General features: G+C 42.1%; 1 protein-coding gene across 1 annotated transcript in view; it reads left to right on the plus strand.

The window, feature by feature from the left end:
• The window catches only part of BCL2 (BCL2 apoptosis regulator), a 155,838-nt gene that overhangs the window by 129,651 nt on the left and 7,763 nt on the right, over window positions 1-18,424 (plus strand). The window lies entirely within an intron of this gene.

The following is an 18,424-nucleotide window of genomic DNA, read 5'->3' on the forward strand; positions in this document are numbered from 1 at the left end:
TCCAATGGTTTTCTGCTCTACCATAGTGTTCAGCTTTGTCATGTCCTGAAGATGGAGAGACAACTGAAATTGGCACTGAACCCTGCTATGGCTGTAGTTACGCCACTGTACCAGTACTATTTTGTTATTCACAGTCCAGTTATACAGCAGTTCATGTGAGAATTATAATTAAGTAGAGGAGCCTGGGAAATCCTTCAGATGACTTGATTTAAAACTGAGCCCCGAGGTAGCATTGCAAGTGAAATTGTTCAATTAAGGGAAAAAATAACTGAAGTAAAAAGGTTAAAAGCACCTTGTGATCTGAGTAAATATTAATGCCAATGTTAAAAAAAAAAATCAAAAATAGGCCAGTCACACGTTTGATGAGAAGCCAGAGCATGACCGAAACCTTGTGCTTCTCAGCTGACCTGATGAAGCTGCTCATACTCACTTTGACTTGCTTCGAGGCCAATATCAGCAGGTTCTTTTTGGAAGTGACTTCTCTGTGATTGTCAGCTTGTGCTGTTACCGGCTTGCTCGAAGTCTTTGACTGTATGTTCAGCGTCTTGTTTAGTAAAATGAAATTCTTATCGGCTTCACCGTCATCTTGGTGCCCAAGAAACGAAACACAAATGGCCCGTGCTGTGCTGAATTTTACTTTAAAATAAATTATCTTCTGAGATTTTTGCTGTAAGCAGAAATACATTAGAATTATGGTCTTTTTATATAAATAAAGGAAAGATTAAGGTCAGATTATAGAAATGCATTTGCAGCCTTGATCTCCTTACTTTGTCTGGGTTTTGCTTTAGGCGTTTTGATTTCTTGTTTGCTTTTTTATTTAACAAGCTGTAGCGTTGCAGGGTTTGCATTCACTTTCTGCGCCTTTCAGAATCCTCATGACACAGAATCCATTAGTAATGTGTCATTGTCGTGATTAGCGGACAATATTTTTTGACAGCCATATAAACATCTACTTATGGATTCATCTGTTGTTTCTGTCTAAATTATCATATCCCAAAAAACATTAAGGCCTTTATTATAAAATAAAAAAATGAATATTCATTTTGCATTGATAGTTCACATAATTTAGTCTTTAGTATTTAGTCTTCCACTATTAATTTCTTGTTATAAGACACCACCCAATGATTTTTTTTTTTTATTTAGTGTCCAGAGGGCATAACCACACTGAAAAAGCAATACTTTACAGACAAGGCAGCCTCGCTTAAGGCACAGGAAGCCAATTATAGTGAAATCTAGGCAGTGTTTCCTTTACACACAGTCATCCTTAAAATATGGCCCAGCCCATTATTGTCTAATTTATAATGTGTCATTTTGCTTGATAAAGCTGAATACCTTCAGTGCCAGAGCTATATTTGTCCACTGCTAGCCAATGATGGTATAATTGTCATTTGGCTTTGTAGGACATGAGATCAGTGGTTGACCTGCTGGGCGAGACATTTTCCTGATCTCAAAATTTCCATTTACAACAAAAAGGGAGTTTCACAGTTCTCTAAGAGAAAGGTGAAAGAGCACAGAATAATTTTGATTTCCCTATGATAATATCTTGTGCTTTTGATCATCAGAAGTCCTCCACAGCTCCACATACATGACACATTTGTTGGGGCCCTAAAGAATGATTTCCATCTCAATTAACATAGATAAACTTTTACAGCAATTCAAGGTAATCTTTGCAAATACAGTCATTTAGCAAATTTCCCTCCTTCTCCTGATATGCTGCTCTTTTCCTCCTGCAGTGTCCCAGAACAGAGTATTTATTTGTCACTTTATCTCTGCACCTTTATTAAAGCCAGTTCTGTTCTGGAAAGCTATGGTCCCCCGCAAACTGAGTGTATTGTGTCACCCCTCTCAGTGTTCAGGTCTGCTATTCTATTCATTTCTTGTATGCATGTTCAGTTATCAGTGCCTAAGGGTATTATGTCGCCTCCCAGTGTTCAAGTATGGTAGTTCTCATGTATATTCAGTCCCATATGTCCTAATGGTGTGATGATGCAATGGCTTGATGTCACGTGACTGCCCCTGCTTCCATGGTAACCCCAATGGCCATCGAGCTTTGGCTGGGGAATACCATGTGACTTCCTGTCTGCCTGAGTCCTGTCTTCCACCTTCAGGGGGACAGGGTGTGTGTTGCTGCTGCTCCTGTGTCACAAGGCCGCAACCTTGCGGTACCTGCTGCTGCACTTACCAGAAGTGTTCCTTGCTGTGTTCTATTCACAAGTCCTCAAGATCCTCATCTATACTAAAGATCTGGATGCCGCTCTTCAGTCATTCCTCTCCTCATCTTCTCTAATCATCAACAGCAAGTATTCATCTCCGTTCCATTCCGCCCAGCATCTTATCCTCAGTATCACTACTACTCCCATCATTCACTACACTATCATCACAGCCTATTGCAGCATCACCCATTACTCTGCTTTATTCAAATCTGCCTTATACCCGGTTGCATCCGGAGAGACTGTTGCTACTAGTTACCACCGTTATAATAAATACACAACTACCGTTGTTTCTGAACCTTGGCATTGGTGTAATTATTGGTGCCCTGACTAAGGACAACGAAGAATTGCTCAGGCTCCACTTGGTCAGGTTCCCGGTCTACAACTGCTATCCCTCGTGCCCATACCGTGACATACCATCAGGCAAGTGGCTAACCGGGTTCCTACCTGGTACTACCATCTACCACTACTCTCAGCGGAGTGCCCAGCACACTCCCATTGTTGACAGCTTGTTGTCTAGGTTACCACCACTCTGCCACTTTTTGTGGAGCACAGTGGTGGTTGGTAGACAACAAGTCGTTAACTTAAAGGGAAACTAGGGCACTGAGGATGAAGATAAGTTTCTTACCTTTATCCTCGGTGCTGTTTCTGTGCTATTGGAAGTTTAATCACTATGCTAATTAAGCATTTTGGTGCATTGGTGTACTGCCCCCGGTGCACTGATCCATTCTGGCTAGACCACTCTGCTTATATTCATTAGAAGGGGCGGAACCCAGCACCAAAACGCCTAATTACCCCTTTAAATTATAACTATTCTATTGTATTTGTAGCTATGTTTACTTCAGTGTCATGGCTTCTATTGATAAAGGAAACCACAACACTGTGCCAGATCCATCACCTAATACAAACCAATGACACCTGACAGACCCCTTTGGCTTATAGCAGGATTTAGGGGATTCATGTCATGATGTCCATCTGTCTGATAGCAAGAAGAGTAATGTACACTGGGGCTCTATGAACAGAGCCCAATATTGATGTTTTTAAAAAAAAAAAGATTTCTGCAAAGGGACCCACTTCTATAGTTGCCTATGTACTCAAAACCCTGTAATGGGTTAAAAATACATAACATAAATGAGCAAAAGCATATTGTAAATGTGAATTATTAAATCATTCATGTGGCAAAACTCTTTCTTACCAGCAGAGAACTTCCAATTTAGAAAAATGAATTTTTTTTTTTAAATCATTTTACAAAGAAAAAGTTAACACAAAGGATTACCACATAAGGGTTTGATAATGCAAAATGACAAGATTATGTATTTTATTATGTGTTTTATTTGCATTGCCCTTTCACACAGAATAATTTGCAAGAAGAGGATTGTGTTAAAATTAACTTTAAGATCTGCCATTTATCCCCTACTGTGTCGCCATCTGCCTGGCACAATGTTGAAATTAAGCTCTGTCCAAAATTACCTTGAATTTCCATATTATGACTGGATTGCAAAAGGTAAATGATGTCTTAAAACCTGTCACCTAGCTAGTTTCTTAATTGCAATGATTTATTTTGGATCATCAGTTATTTAGTTAGCAGCTTTCGATCTCAATTTAAGCATTTAATTGTAACCTATTCACTTTATCGCCAGGCCTGGATTTAGCTATAGCCAGAGAATACTGGTGTCTGTACATGGCCCTGGATTACAGGCATCCACACAAGGGTTGAATATATTCAACAGTGTGTGTTTATGTGTAAAATATATGTCAGTTCTTGCATGACCTTAAGGGATTTTTACCTTAAAGCCCTTTAAGGTATAGCATACCTGATTAGTGGAGTCTAAACCACTCTGTGCCTATGGGCTCCTTGGATGGAAATCCAGTACTATATACAATGTTCAAAGATAGGGTTTAAAAAAAACACTGCTATATAGATACCAAATAAAAACCATTTTGGTAGAGAACTAGACAACTGCTAATGCCACTCATTTATATAAATCCTGCCAATGTTCTAACCTCAACTGCACAGTTGCTGCTAAAGGAGTCTCCTAAGGCCGTATTACACGTAGTGATGATCGTTTAAACGATCGATCGCTAGTGAAAACTAGCGACTTTGCAGTGAACAATTCTGAGGTTATTACATTCACCGATTACGGTTATGAACAATCGATTTTAAGTCGTTATATGGTTGCTAATCTTTCCTCAGGACAACCCAAACAACATTTAGGGTATGTTCGCACTGAGTAAATCAGGCGGAATTCCGCCTGCCTCAGTGGGCCATAGTCTGTCTATGAGAGAGCGTGCGCTCCTCTGCTGCTGCCGCTCTCCGCTCAAAGAGGTGACATGTCACTTCTTTGAGCGGAGAGTGGCGGCAGCGGGGGAGCATGCGCGCTCCCATAGACAGGCTATGGCATACTGAGGCAGGCAGAACTCCGCTGCGGAATTCTGCCTGATTTTCGCCGAACGATATTCGGCGAACGACTTATTACACAAACAGATCGTCGAACTACCAACGATAACTTTTCAACATGTTGAAAGACAAAAATAAACGATTTTTCATTTGTCGTTTTGATTGTTGTGTGCTATTACACGGACAGATAATTGCTCATTTTCGATCGTTCTAGCAAATTGTTAAAAGATAATCGCTCCGTGTAATAGGGCCTTTACTATTTTTTATAGGACATGCATGCTTGACTAAATTAAAGTGTATATGTTTATAGAGTCACATGAGATCATGACTTTGCTGCCTAACATGCTTGGTTTGTGAATCCTTACCTAATGCCTATGCTGAGTGCATGAGACGGTTTATTTCTTAGAAAGACCACTTATGGATGTAATGTGCACTGATTTTCCTAGCTTCTCTCGCACAGTAATTATTTTGAGTATTATCTTGGATGTAGCTCTGTAAAATCTGCTACAACCCCATCATTCTCTATTTTCTTTGTTTAATATAAAGTGATGAATTTATGGCAAATATCGCTATAGGGCTTTCTATTGTATCTAGGATAACCTTAGCATGTCTGTTCGCATAACCCGTTGTCTAGGACAGGATCATTTCACTTTTCACAATCTAATTGTCTTTTGTGAGAGCCGAGCAGTCAATCTTGTTGAGGTTGAGTCATCTTCCCACGATACAGTTGCTATGGTTTGGCATATTGAGAAGAACAATGACTAACATAAATTAAGTCACCAAAGTAAAGTTTAGACTGTGTAGTCAGGAATACTGTCACAGAAAGTAATTTTTATGTAGGTAAATACTCATGACAGAATCTGGTTTTACCTTCTTCAATCATACAAGGAAAAAAATTGTCTCCCAGTGTTTGTACTGTACTGTTACACGTACACTATGAACATATATGACACTACTGCCGCGTGTTACTTTATTTTAATGCTGGGGGGGGGGGGGGGTACAAAAAAGGCCTGTATACCTTATGGGTACATGAAAGATGATCCTGGCACTCACCAAATTTGTAGCAATGCTGGACAAATATTGCAGGATACATTTTGGCATATAGGCTTTTTCAAATGTCTCTGTGGTTGAAATATGTGGTTGGTTATATGGTAAAATGCATCCGACAAGCTCTATTCATGATTGTGAAGAAAATATGTGGCATTGCTACAGATTTGGTGACTGCTGAGATTAACTTTAGGAACACTTTCTCCATGAGTACTAAGCTGAAAGGAGTGCCAACACCTCTACTATTGTCTACCACATGGGGGCACAGAGGGGACCTGTATACAATTTGTTTTATATATGGTGCACAGTGTTAGTGGCCTAACACTAGATGGGGGCACAGATGAGCTTAACTGCTAAATGGGGACACTGGGGGGTCTGTATACTATATGTAGGTACAGAGCGGGTCTGTGTATTAAATGGAGGTAAAGAGAGGGTCTATATACTATATGGGGGCCTTTATGCTATATGGGGACACAGAGGCAATTTGTAATCCATATGGGGGAACAAAGTGATCATTATGACTGTACAAGGCAATACAGAGTTTGAGATTTTAGAGGGGTGAGGATGGTGCTGTAACAAGGTGCCTAAAATATTTGGCAGATTCTGGAGAGATGAGATTTGGTGGCTGGGTTGGATAGAGAAAAAGCAAAAAAGAAATATGAATGACTAAGATCAGAGAAAGCATCACCTGTGGTTGACTCAGAGAAGGTGTCACTGGTTGTAATTGCACTGTAGTCACTTATATTGGTGAGGAGAGTACAAGTATGAATAGGTTATAAGGGGCCAAGGTACATTCTTTGCACGGGGGGGGGGGGATGGGGGGGCTCTGCAGTGTGTCCACTCCTGGGTGGGCTAGTGCTGTGTGCCTGTCACTTAGGATACAATTTGCCTGCTAGCACCTGCACCTCACCTCTCAGGTCCCAGGCCTTGTGCCCGAGGCCCCAGGGACTTGACAGCTTCTCTTTTGTATATGTTTATGGGGCCTTTATAAAGAAGTTTGGTGGAAACAGGGCTATTCCATAAAACAGGATACAGTAAAAAAAAAACAAAAAAAAAAACACTATACTGTGCAATATACTTTTTTTTTTTAAACATTAGACCCTGTGTATGAGGTATATAAATAGTGTTAGGTTTAAGTCAGGAAGTACCCGGTCATATACTACAAGACACAGAAAATTGCCTGACAGGTGCACGCAATGACAGAAACATCACTTAGTAAATATTATTAAGACTTGCTTGTAAGGTTTCACAACCGGTAATGAGTAAAACTAAAACTCCACTTTAGAAGCAGGTATGTTTACATCCGTATGCACACAACATTGCTCTCAGCATAGACGACTTTATGTAGATGTGGTTAAGGCTTTGTAGAACGAGTGTGAAGAATGGTCTTCATTGATCAGAAAAAAAAAGGGGAAATGTGTCTTCCTGCACATGTGAAAGTTGTGTGTGGGTGTAAAGGCAGGGCTCCGATGAGGAAGTTAGGACTTCCTTTCAATACCTGAGGAGTACAGCTGGTAGGAAGAGTCATTACTTCCTCCTCTGTCACTGGACAGGATATCCTCATAGGTAAGAATGTGCTGACTGAAGCATTGCAAGGTCTCCGCATACTGAATGGGAATTCCTCACTGCATATCTGTTCTGAAACCTCAACACAGACACATACTCATCTCATGTGTCATCAATGGTCACTGCTAGAGCTATGCTACAAAACTGATGACCTAAAAATACTTTCTAATGTATTGTCAGACATAGCAGAGTACTTAGTGAGCTCAGATTATATAAAATGGCTGTTTATGTATGTATGGTAAAATGTGTTCTTTTTGCATTATATGTAAGTGCACAGAGGAAGAACATGAACAAAAGAATATCAGAAAGTGTTTAAAAATGTAGAGTGTAGGATTTGGGGTTCACTGATATACTTGAAGCAAACAGATCTTTAAAATGGAGAAAACTGTGGTATTACTTTCAATCTACATGAAGAATAAGTTAAAGAAGTTATTCAGCCTTCGAAAACATGGCCGCTTTCTTTCAGAGACAGCATCACTCTTGTCTCCAATTCAGATGTTTTGCAATTAAGCTCCATTCACTTCAATGGAAATGAGTAGCAAAACCTGCACTCAAACTTGGAGACAAGAGTGGTGCTGTCTCTGGAAGAAAGTGGCCGTGTTTTTGTAGCGCTGAATAACCCCTTTAAAATGTTCTGGTTTTCCCACATGTTTCTTTTAAAGAAACAGATTAAAGTGTTTGCCAAAATAAAGAGTGCCTGGCATAATAGCCAAACATGTCTGGCTTGTTTCTACCCAGCAACACATTTTCTTGAAAGCAGTTACATTTGTAGAAAAAATGTGCACCAAAAGCTGCGTGTTAAACAATATTCATATTTAATGAATTGTACATCCAGTGCTCTGAAATCATCAAGGTAAAATAATGAGGAAGAAGAAGTCAAGAAGCAGTACGATAGGTGTGATCTTAAAGGTGTCTACAGTTTCTTGGAATTTCTTAGTGTCTTGTGTCTCGCAGAGTTTGAGCAATTCTTGCTTCTGTTACATTTTCTTATTCTAGTGTGCCCTTTTCTTTTTGCTGGTATGTTAAATGAAATCCATATGTTGAGCGCACTGTATAGATTAAGTCATCTGTGTGCACAATGGATCTTCAATATCTACAACTATTTAAAGGCAAGGTCTGCTTCTTATAGGAGTCCCTGTTCTTTCCTTGCATAGTCCTTGTTCACCTTGTAAAATATAAAACCTGTGCACCATTTCAGTCTTCTTAGTAACATTTCAGAATTCTCATGTGTATATTAAAATGGCCAGGTGTTCACACACAAATTTAATAAGTGATGTAGCAAGAATAACTGTTAGTTTTTACATCTCCAAATTCAATCATAACTGTCTGGAAAAAAACAGAATGTTCCATACTCTGGCCTAATATAAGGGTACAACCAGGTGCAGTATACACAACAGATCCCTCATGTGTTACATGTGGCCTGGCATCAGATTTCACCTCTTGCATTGTATATGGCAACAGATAGTGTTGTACCATGTTAGCCAGCAAAATCCAGGTGATGATCAATACTTTTGAGTCCAAAATTACAAAGTATTTTAGATTTGATAACATTACTGACTTACTAGAAAAAAAATCATTATATTTGTTCTCTTTTAATGTGCAAGGACATCTTCCATCAGAAGAGTTTTAGATGAAATGAATGGAGAAATTGAAAGTTTTAGGGGTACCTGTCAGCACAGACACTGTTGTACTAGCAGCAGCATTGACTTCTAATCTGAAATGGATGTGTGATGGAATTGCACACTACCTCCATTGGATTACAGCGTCTGCGCTGACAGGTACCCTTTAAAGGATGGACAAGGAGAGAAAAGAGTGCTGCACCTCACACCTATGGCTGACAATAATGCCTCTTGGCTACATTTAAAAACTAACGCCAGGATGTTGGTATATAATTTGATCAAACCATATTGCCCCATGTACCACATGCAGGTCCCCTGGTTCACATGAGTCCCACCTCACCACTGTGTCAGTCAGCAACCGCCAACCCCGCTAAGCGAGCACAAACAGGGAAGGGGGCCATAGAATGGCCCTGCAACCCCAATGTTACAGGACCAATCCCCAAGGGCCCCCCTAAAATCCAGCAGGCACCGCTGGCGTAGAAAGAGGTCCCCAAGCAACACAAGTTTGAACATGGTCTTAAACACTCACCATAGCTCCTGCAGGTAAAATGGGAAAGATAGGAGGTACTAGACATGTGTACACAGGTGTCTCCTGCTGATTGGGGTCACATGGGTCTTCCAGGAGGAGTGAAAACACTCAGAAAAGAGAGAAACGTAAAATACGGACAAGGAGAGAAAGGAGCGCTGCACCTCACGCCTATGGCTGACACTAATGCCTCTCAGCTACATTTAAAAACCAACACCAGGATGTTGGTATATATTTTGATCAAACCATATTGCCCCATGTACCACGTGCAGGTCCCCTGGTTCACATGAGTCCCTACACTATCTCACCACTGTGTCAGTCAGCGACCACCAACCCCGCTAAGTGAGCACAAAGAGGGAAGGGAGGCCATAGAACAACCCTGCAACCCCAATGTCACAGGACCAATCCCCAAGGGCCCTTCTCTGCTTGTGCTCACTTTGTGGGGTTAGCAGTCGCTGACTGACACAGTGGTAAGTTAGTGTAGGGACTCATGTGAACCAGGGGACCTGCACGTGGTACATGGGGCAATATGGTTTGATCAAATTATATACCAGCATCGGTTTATATACCAGCATCGGTTTATATACCAGCGTTGGTTTTCAAATGTAGCTGAGAGGCATTAGTGTCAGCCGTAGGTGTGAGGTGCAGCTCTCCTTTCTCTCTTTGTCTGTATTTCACCCTTTAAAGGATGTTGCGTAGTAATCTCCTCCTTGTCAGCCATTTTATGGACTAAAACAAAATAGAGGAGGACAACCCAGCCTGGAGGAGGGGAGTCTGATATTAGCTGTATGAGGTACACAGGGAGCTGCTGTCAGTAAGTACAGTTACTAATACTGTACGATGAGCAATTTTACTATAAAGTGGCCAACCCCTTTAATTAGGTTACCCTTTTGGTAGCCTGTGGTTTCAGGTAGCCTACAAATGTCCTTCCTTCTTCTACTTTAGAAAATGGATGTGATTCAAGGCATGGCCTCAATTACACCTCTCCTGGACTGCCCATGATTACTAGGACCTATGCATTACTGTGATATAGAAATGAGCGAACCGGCCGAGGTTCAGGCTTCTGATTCCCACTCTCTGCCCGCTCCGTGGAGAGGGTGGATACAGCCTGAAGACCGCCTAGAAAACTAGGATACAGCCATAGCCATAGGCTGTATCCCAGTTTTCCAGGTGGTCCTCAGGCTGTATCCACCCTCTCCATGGAGCGGGCAGACAGCGGGAATCAGAAGCTGAGAGTTCAGGCTCATATGAACCCGAACATCGGCCGGTTCGCTCATCTCAAGATAGTATCTGTTATGCTTTGTCCTTTCAATTCTTCCAGATTTTTCAGGATCTTCGCTAATCAGCAAATTGACTGCCTGTTTGAATTAACTGCATTAACATTAACTGTATTGTTTGTGCAGCCATGTAAATCTATTTCTATTGGCCACACATGAAAAATGTGCGACTAATAGTGCTAGATTTTAAAGCCTGCAAAAAAAGATGTGATCAACCAAGGAGCAGTCATTTACCCGCTCCTCAGCTGATTGCTGTTACTTTTACACAGGCCGATTATTGGCCAAAGCAGCATTTTTAGCAACATTTTTTAGTAGCACTCTTATTCTTGGACTATATCTGGTGCTGCAGCTAAAGGCCCTATTCCACGGAACGATTATCAGCTGATATCGGCCGCTACGGACGATAATCGTCCAGTGGAATAGAGTGCAACAATCAGCTGACATCGTTCATGTCGGCTGATCGTTGCAGTCTCTTGTCTTTCAACATGCTGAAAAACAAGCGACTGATATAGCAGCGATCTGCTGACGTCGCTCCACTGAAAAGGAGCATCAGCAGCAGACGCTGCTATATCCTATGGGCTGCCCGGACGATCAGCGATCACCCGGGCAGCCCCCCCGCAGCTTCCCCTTGAAAAAGCACTAACATTGTCTTGTGCCACATTTTGAGACGGGGGTTGCTAACAATGAGACAACCTCTTTATACACGTACTGCAAACAGATGAAGAATCAAGCAATGTATTTTGTGTGTAGAATTAGTGCATGTAATAACATATGTATGTATGAATTCTACTTTAGGCTATGTTCATCATGGATACTCTATCACTTAATTACCAGAGTTTTCTTCTTCTTTTGAATTTGTTTCCCTAAACAACATATAGAATATTAATAATACCTTATGCTATAGTGATTAATATTTATGCATGTTAATCATGATTTCAGTGTATAGGATAAAATATATGATGTTGTTTGTACTGGATCAAAGCAGATTCTTAGGGCATTGTGCCACAAGTCATATGCACAGCTCTTCATATGTAGCCTAGTAAGACTAAGATTTTTATATGCCTTTCTGCTTCATATACCAACATACTGTAGCATACTTTTAGCCTTTTCTTTCATTTGTCTTTAAGCTAAGACAGTTATATTGCGCCCCCTGCTGGTAATGTCAGGATTTAGGCTGCTAAAGCTAAAACCTAACGTAGTTAAAATATAGTGATAATGGTTTAATTATAACATAACGGTGACATCTCTTTTGTACGTAATAAATATTAATGAAAAGTACATTTTAGGCTATTTTTCCACTTTGTATAAAGAACGGACGGTATTTGGCACTGGACAACGTCTGTTGTTCAATACATTGTGAGAAACATATGTGTGTACATAGACTCAGTGAGTAAGCAACCTTGCCGTTTTTTACATTGAGTGCCTTTGAGATATATATTGTCTAAAAGTAGGGGGACAGTATGTGTAATAGGGTTATGAGTCCGGGGAGATTTATGAAACATGGTGTAAAGTGAAACTGTCTCAGTTGCCCCTAGGAACCAATCAGATCCCACCTTTCATTCCTCACATAATCTTTGGAAAAAGAAAGGTGGAATCTGATTGGTTGCTAGGGGGCAACTGAGCCAGTTTCACTTTATACCATGTTTGGTTTTTGTATTGTACACCAAATATTATTTTGTGTTATTATTATATACAAGCACCCCAAACCTTAAAGGGCTAAAAAATTATTCACAGAATAACACACATTACAAAGTTATACAACTTTGTAATGTATGTTATGTCTGTGAATCGCCCCCTTCCCGTGTCCCACCATCCCCGCCCGTGTACCCGGAAGTGTGTGGTGCATTATACATTACCTGATCCGTGTCGAGAGCCGTCCGCCATTTTATGCCAAACGTCATCTTCGGACGGACAGCCGAATCCCTGCCGCCGCCCCCCCCTCCGCCGCTTCACAACTGTGCTCAGCCGCGATTGACATGGATCAGGTAATGTATAATGCACCACACACTTCCAGGTACACGGGCGGGGTGGTGGGACGATTGGGAGGGGGCGATTCACAGGCATAACATACATTACAAAGTTGTATAACTTTTGTAATGTGTGTTATTCTGTGAAGAATTTTTTAGCGCCGCACTACCCCTTTAACCCCTTAGGGACCAAGCCTATTTGGACCTTAATGACCAGGCTCATTTTTCAAAATCTGACCTGTCTCACTTTATGTGCTTATAGCTCAGTGATGCTTTAACGTATGCTAGCAATTCTGAGATCGTTTTTTTGTAATATATGGTACTTTATATAAGTGGCAAAATTTGGTCACTATCTTTTGTGTTTTTTGTAACAAACATAAAAATATGAAAAATTTGCACTTTACAAACTTTGAAATTCTCTGCTTCTAAAAAAAGTAATATCACATAAATTAGTTTCTAGGTCACATTACCAATATGTCCTCTTTATTCTGGCATAATTTCGTAAACATATTTTACTTTTCTTGGGTGTTACGGGGCTTAGAAATGTATCAGCAAATTACCAATTTTTCATGAAATTTCCCAAACTATTTTTTTTAGGGACCAGTTCTTTTTTTAAGTGTGTTTAGGAGGCTTGTATACTTCAAACCCCCATAAGGATGCCTTCACACCTACCGGATCCACAGCTGATCTCACTTCTGCGGATTCGAAGCGAGAACCGCTGCGGATCCGGTATCAATTCACCCCTATGATAGCACATATTTGCAGCAGGATTGACATCCCGCTGTGAATATGTGCTTTAACTCCCTGGTGCCCGCAGCCCCGCCGTCGCATCCCCCGCGCATCCCTCCCATCCCGGCCACATCCCCCCATCAGCCCACCCCCAGCCCGCTCAGCTGAGCGGGACCGGAGCCGGGAGCCTCACTGCAGCCGCGCAGCCGAGCAGGTAATGTATGCTCGCAGCGGCGGGCCGGAGAGGGGCTGATGGGGGGATGTGGCCGGGATGGGGGGGATGTGCCGCCGTCGGGGATGGGGGATACCCGGGCTGCGGGCACCAGGGAGTTAAAGCACATATTCACAGCGGGATGTTAATCCCGCTGCGAATATGTGCTATCATAGGGGTGAATTGATACCTGATCCGCAGCGGTTCTCGCTTCGAATCCGCAGAGGTGAGATCCGCTGTGGATCCGGTAAGTGTGAAGGCACCCTAAATGACCCCATTTTGGAAACTACACACCCTAAGGAATTAATCTAGGGGTATAATGAGCATTTTAACCCTATAGGGGCTGCAGGAAAGTATTCACAATTAGGTCGTAAAAAAAATGGAAATAGAAATTTTCCAATAATATATTTGTTAAGATTAAAGTATCTCATTTTCATAATAAATATGAGAGAAAATGCACCCTAAATTTTGTAACGCAGGTTCTCCTGAGTACAACGGTACCCCATATGTGGGCATAAACCACTGTATGGGCAGACAATAGGGCTCAGAAGGGAAGGAGCGCCTATTAGCATTTCAAGTTCAGATTTTGCTGAAGAAGTTTCTGAGTGCCAGGTGCGTTGGCAGAGCCCCTGTAATGTCTGCAGAATAGAACTCCCCCAAAAGTCACCCCATTTTGGAAAGTACACCCCTTTAAAGAATTCATCTTGGGGTATGGTGACCATTTTGACCCCACAGGTATTAGAAGAAAGTATTCAAAAGAAGACAGTAAAAATGAAAAAATAGGATTTTTTTAATAATATGTTTGTTTAGTTAGAAATTTCTCAATTTCACGAGGAACAGAGGAGAAAAATCACCCCAATATATGTAATGCAGGTTCTCCTGAGTAGAATGGTACCCCATATGTGGGCATAAACCACTGTATGGGCACACAGCGGGGCTCAGAAGGAAGGGAGCGCCAATTAGCATTTTCAGTGCATGATTTTTCTGAAGAAGTTTCTGAGCGCCAGGTGCGTTTGCAGAGCCCCTGTAATGTCTACAGAATAGAACTCCCCCAAAAGTCAGCCCATTTTGGAAAGTAAACCCCTCAAAGAATTCATCTTGGGGTGTAGTGACCATTTTGACCCCACAGGTATTGGAGGAAAGTATTCAAAAGAAGACTGTAAAAATGAAAAAATAGAATTTTTCCAATAATATGTTTGTTTAGTTAGAAATTTCTCAATTTCACGAGGAACAGGGGAAAAAACTCACCCCAATATATGTAACGCAGGTTCTCCTGAGTACAATGATTCCCCTATACGTGAGCATTTACCACTGTATGGGCACACAGCCGGGCTCAGAAGGGAAGGAGCGCCAATTAGCATTTTCAGTGCAGATTTTTCTAAAGAAGTTTCTGAGCGCCAGGTGCGTTTGCAGTGCCCCTGTAATGTCTGCAGAATAGAACCCCCCCAAAAGTCACCCCATTTGGGAAAGTGCACCCCTCAAAGAATTCCTCTTGGGGTGTGGTGAGCATTTTGACCCCACAGGTATTGGAGGAAAGTATTCAAAACTAGACCGTAAAAATGAAAAAAAATTTAATTTTTCCAATAACATGTTTGTTTAGTTTGAAATTTCTCAATTTCACTAGGAACAGGGGAGAAAAACCACCCTAACATTTGTAACGGAGCTTCTCCTGAGTACAATGGTACCCCATATGTGGGCATAAACCACTGTATGGGCACACAGCATGCCTCAGAAGAGAAGGAGTGTCATTCTAGTTACAGGCAATATGTGGGTGTTTACTGGCTATCTGGGGTGGTAATGGACAATCTCGGGGTGTTTACTGGCTATCTGGGGTGGCGACAGGCAATCTGGTGTGGTTACGAGCAGTCTGTGCCAATCTGGGGTGGATACGGGCAATCTGGGGTGGTTACGGGCAATCTGGGGTGGTTACGGGCAATCTGGGGGTGTTTACTGGCTATCTGGGGTGGTGATGGGCAATTTGGGGGTGTTCACTGGCTATCTGGGGTGGTCACAGGCAATCTGGTGGTGTTCACTGGCTATCTGGGTTGGTGACGGGCAATCTGGTGGTGTTCACTGGCTATCTGAGGTGGCAACGGGTAATCTGGGGTGGTGACGGGCAATCTGGGGAGGTTGACAGGCAATCTGGGGAGGTGACGGGCAATCTGGGGAGGTGAAGGGCAATCTGGGGTGGTTACAGGCAATTAGGGGTAGCTACGCGCAGTTTGTGGCAATCTGGGATGGTTACGGGCTGTCTGCGATGATACGGGCAATCTGGGGGGTTACGGGTAATCAGGAGAGATTACGGGCAATCTGGGGTAGTTACAGGCAATCTGGGGTGGTTACAGGCAATCTGGGGTGGTTACAGGTAATCTGGGGCGGTTACAGGCAATCTGGGTTGGTGACAGGCAATCTGGGGTGGTTACAGGTAATCTGGGGTGGTTACAGGCAATCTGGGGTGGTGACAGGCAATCTGGGGTGGTTACAGGTAATCTGGGGTGATTACGAGCAATCTAGGGCACTTGACTTTGGTAACAGGGGTAAAAAAGTGCTGGCACCATTTAGAACAAGCGATCAGCGGTATATAGTATATACCGCTGATCACTTGTACTGGGACCACACCGGGTGGTCCCCGATCATTGCCCTATGCTCTCCGTCACCTCCGGTGGTGGAGAGAATGGAGCATTGATCATTTTTAGGAATCCATCACTGTGAACAGAGTCTGTTCACACTAATGGCGGCGGCCATCTTTGATCAGATGGCCGCCCAGGGAGGGGAGGGTCAGTGACCAGGTCACTAGGGTTAATTCTTGGGACAGGGGGGGGACATGTTTCCGTGGATTCACTGTGAGAAGAGATGAAAGCGTTCAGCTGTGGTGGCAATGCCCATTATCGGTTTGCCGCCGTTATACTGGTAATAGCGGTGAACGCCGGTGAGCGGACTGCACTGAGCCCACACTCTGCCCCAACCTCTCAGCTACCTCTGATAGCTGAGAGGAGGGGGCTGCGGGCCTTACCGGCGCTGCTGCACTATTCTGTGCCATCGCCATAAAGAGCTGATGGCAGCAGAATAGAGCCTATTAGTGATCGCCGTAAAAATCTGTATCGGCGGTCACTAATAACATAATACATATATTCTCTGGGTCACTACGGTTACGGCGATACCACATTTGTGTAGGTTTTTTTTTAACTATTATCACTTTGGCGCAATAGAAACTATCTTCCTAGCAAAAATCTACAAAAACTGTCGCCACATTGCAAGATCCATAGCGTTCTTATCTTTTGCGCTACAGAGCTGGTTTGGGGCTTATTTTTTGCAAAAGATCTGTAATTTCTATTGATACCAAGTTTTATAAGTATATGACTTTTTGATCTCTTTTATGACATATTTTCTAAAGTGTATTAATAAAATACAGCTATTCTGGTATTGCTTTTTTAATTAAATTTTTACAACTTGTGTCGTGCGGTATAATTATTGATATTGTTTTATAGATTGGGTCGTTACGGACGTAAAGATATCAAATATGTATAGGATTTGTGTTTTTGATCTTTTTTGTGTAACTTTTTATTGTGTATGGGGAATGTAATGCATTTTTATTATGGGGGGAGGGCTGGGGGGGTATTGTGTGTGTTTGGCGCACATTTTTTTTCACTTTTACACTAGTGTACATTACTGTACACTAGTGTACTACTGATCAGTGATCATTGATCACTGATCAGTAATCATTGATCACTGATCAGTAATCATTGATCACTGATACAATACACTGCATTACCGATGTAATGCAGTGTATTGTGTACACTTTCAGACAGGCATCTGCTCAGCCATACCTCTGTATGGCCGAGCAGAGGCATATCCATGGTGAGCCCGGGGGCCTTCATTAGGACCCCGAGATCACCATGGAGACCATCGGGTGCCGGACTTCGCCGCGGGGCTTCTGATCAGTTCAGTATACCCGCGGCGCCGAGCGGAACCCGTTAGATGCCGCTGTCATGCTTTGACAGCGGCATTTAACGGGTTAAACTAATCGGAGCAGAGAATTCTCAACTCCGGACAGTTACAGGGGGGGATCAGCTGTCACACTGACCGCTGATCCCCCGCTCTGCAGCCGCAGGGCGGCAATTTATTCTGATGCGTCCGCCGTTAAAAGGTGTACGCATCGGAATAAAGCCCATTAGTGGCCGCCGTGAAAAGGCAGCATGGCGGTCACTAAGGGGTTAAACGTCTGAGCAAAGTTAGTAATGAATGGTAGAAGTATTTATTAGCACATTGGATAGATCATACATACAAATTTGAATTATTCGCTGTGTATGCGTGGTTTTATTGTTCCACTGGGTGAAAACAGACAATAGTATCACTACACCACAATTACTTATTGATGATTGCTTTGAAGTCTAGTAAATCAGTTTGATTGATTTTATATTGATTAAACTAAATGATGTTGCTGTGAAAATAAAAAAATATATATTTCATTTGAGACACCTTAATAACTGAAGCAACTGTTTGTACTTAGATGCTGTAGGTGAAGAACCTACATTTTACTTCTCTACATAAAAGATTCAATTCTGCACCAAAACCCTACAACAATGTACAATATATATTATGTGAGTGAGGTTATGAAGGCCCCAATCACAGCTGACTTGTCTCCTGCAGATTATCTAATTAAGTGGAACAACTATCTGGAGTAAAGGTTTCATACATCAGAATGCAGAATTTTAGCTGTAAAGGGTTAAGAATTATTGATGTAGGGTATGTGCATATGGCATATTGGAAAAACATAGAGTGAAATACAGCGTGTGGACATGCTATTAATGTCTAAATTGTTAATACCCCTCTAAATTTGTATCGAAAGGGCTCACCTGTAACTATTACACGTC

Source organism: Dendropsophus ebraccatus, chromosome 2, assembly GCF_027789765.1.
Source record: "Dendropsophus ebraccatus isolate aDenEbr1 chromosome 2, aDenEbr1.pat, whole genome shotgun sequence".
Taxonomy (NCBI): Eukaryota; Metazoa; Chordata; class Amphibia; order Anura; family Hylidae; genus Dendropsophus; species Dendropsophus ebraccatus.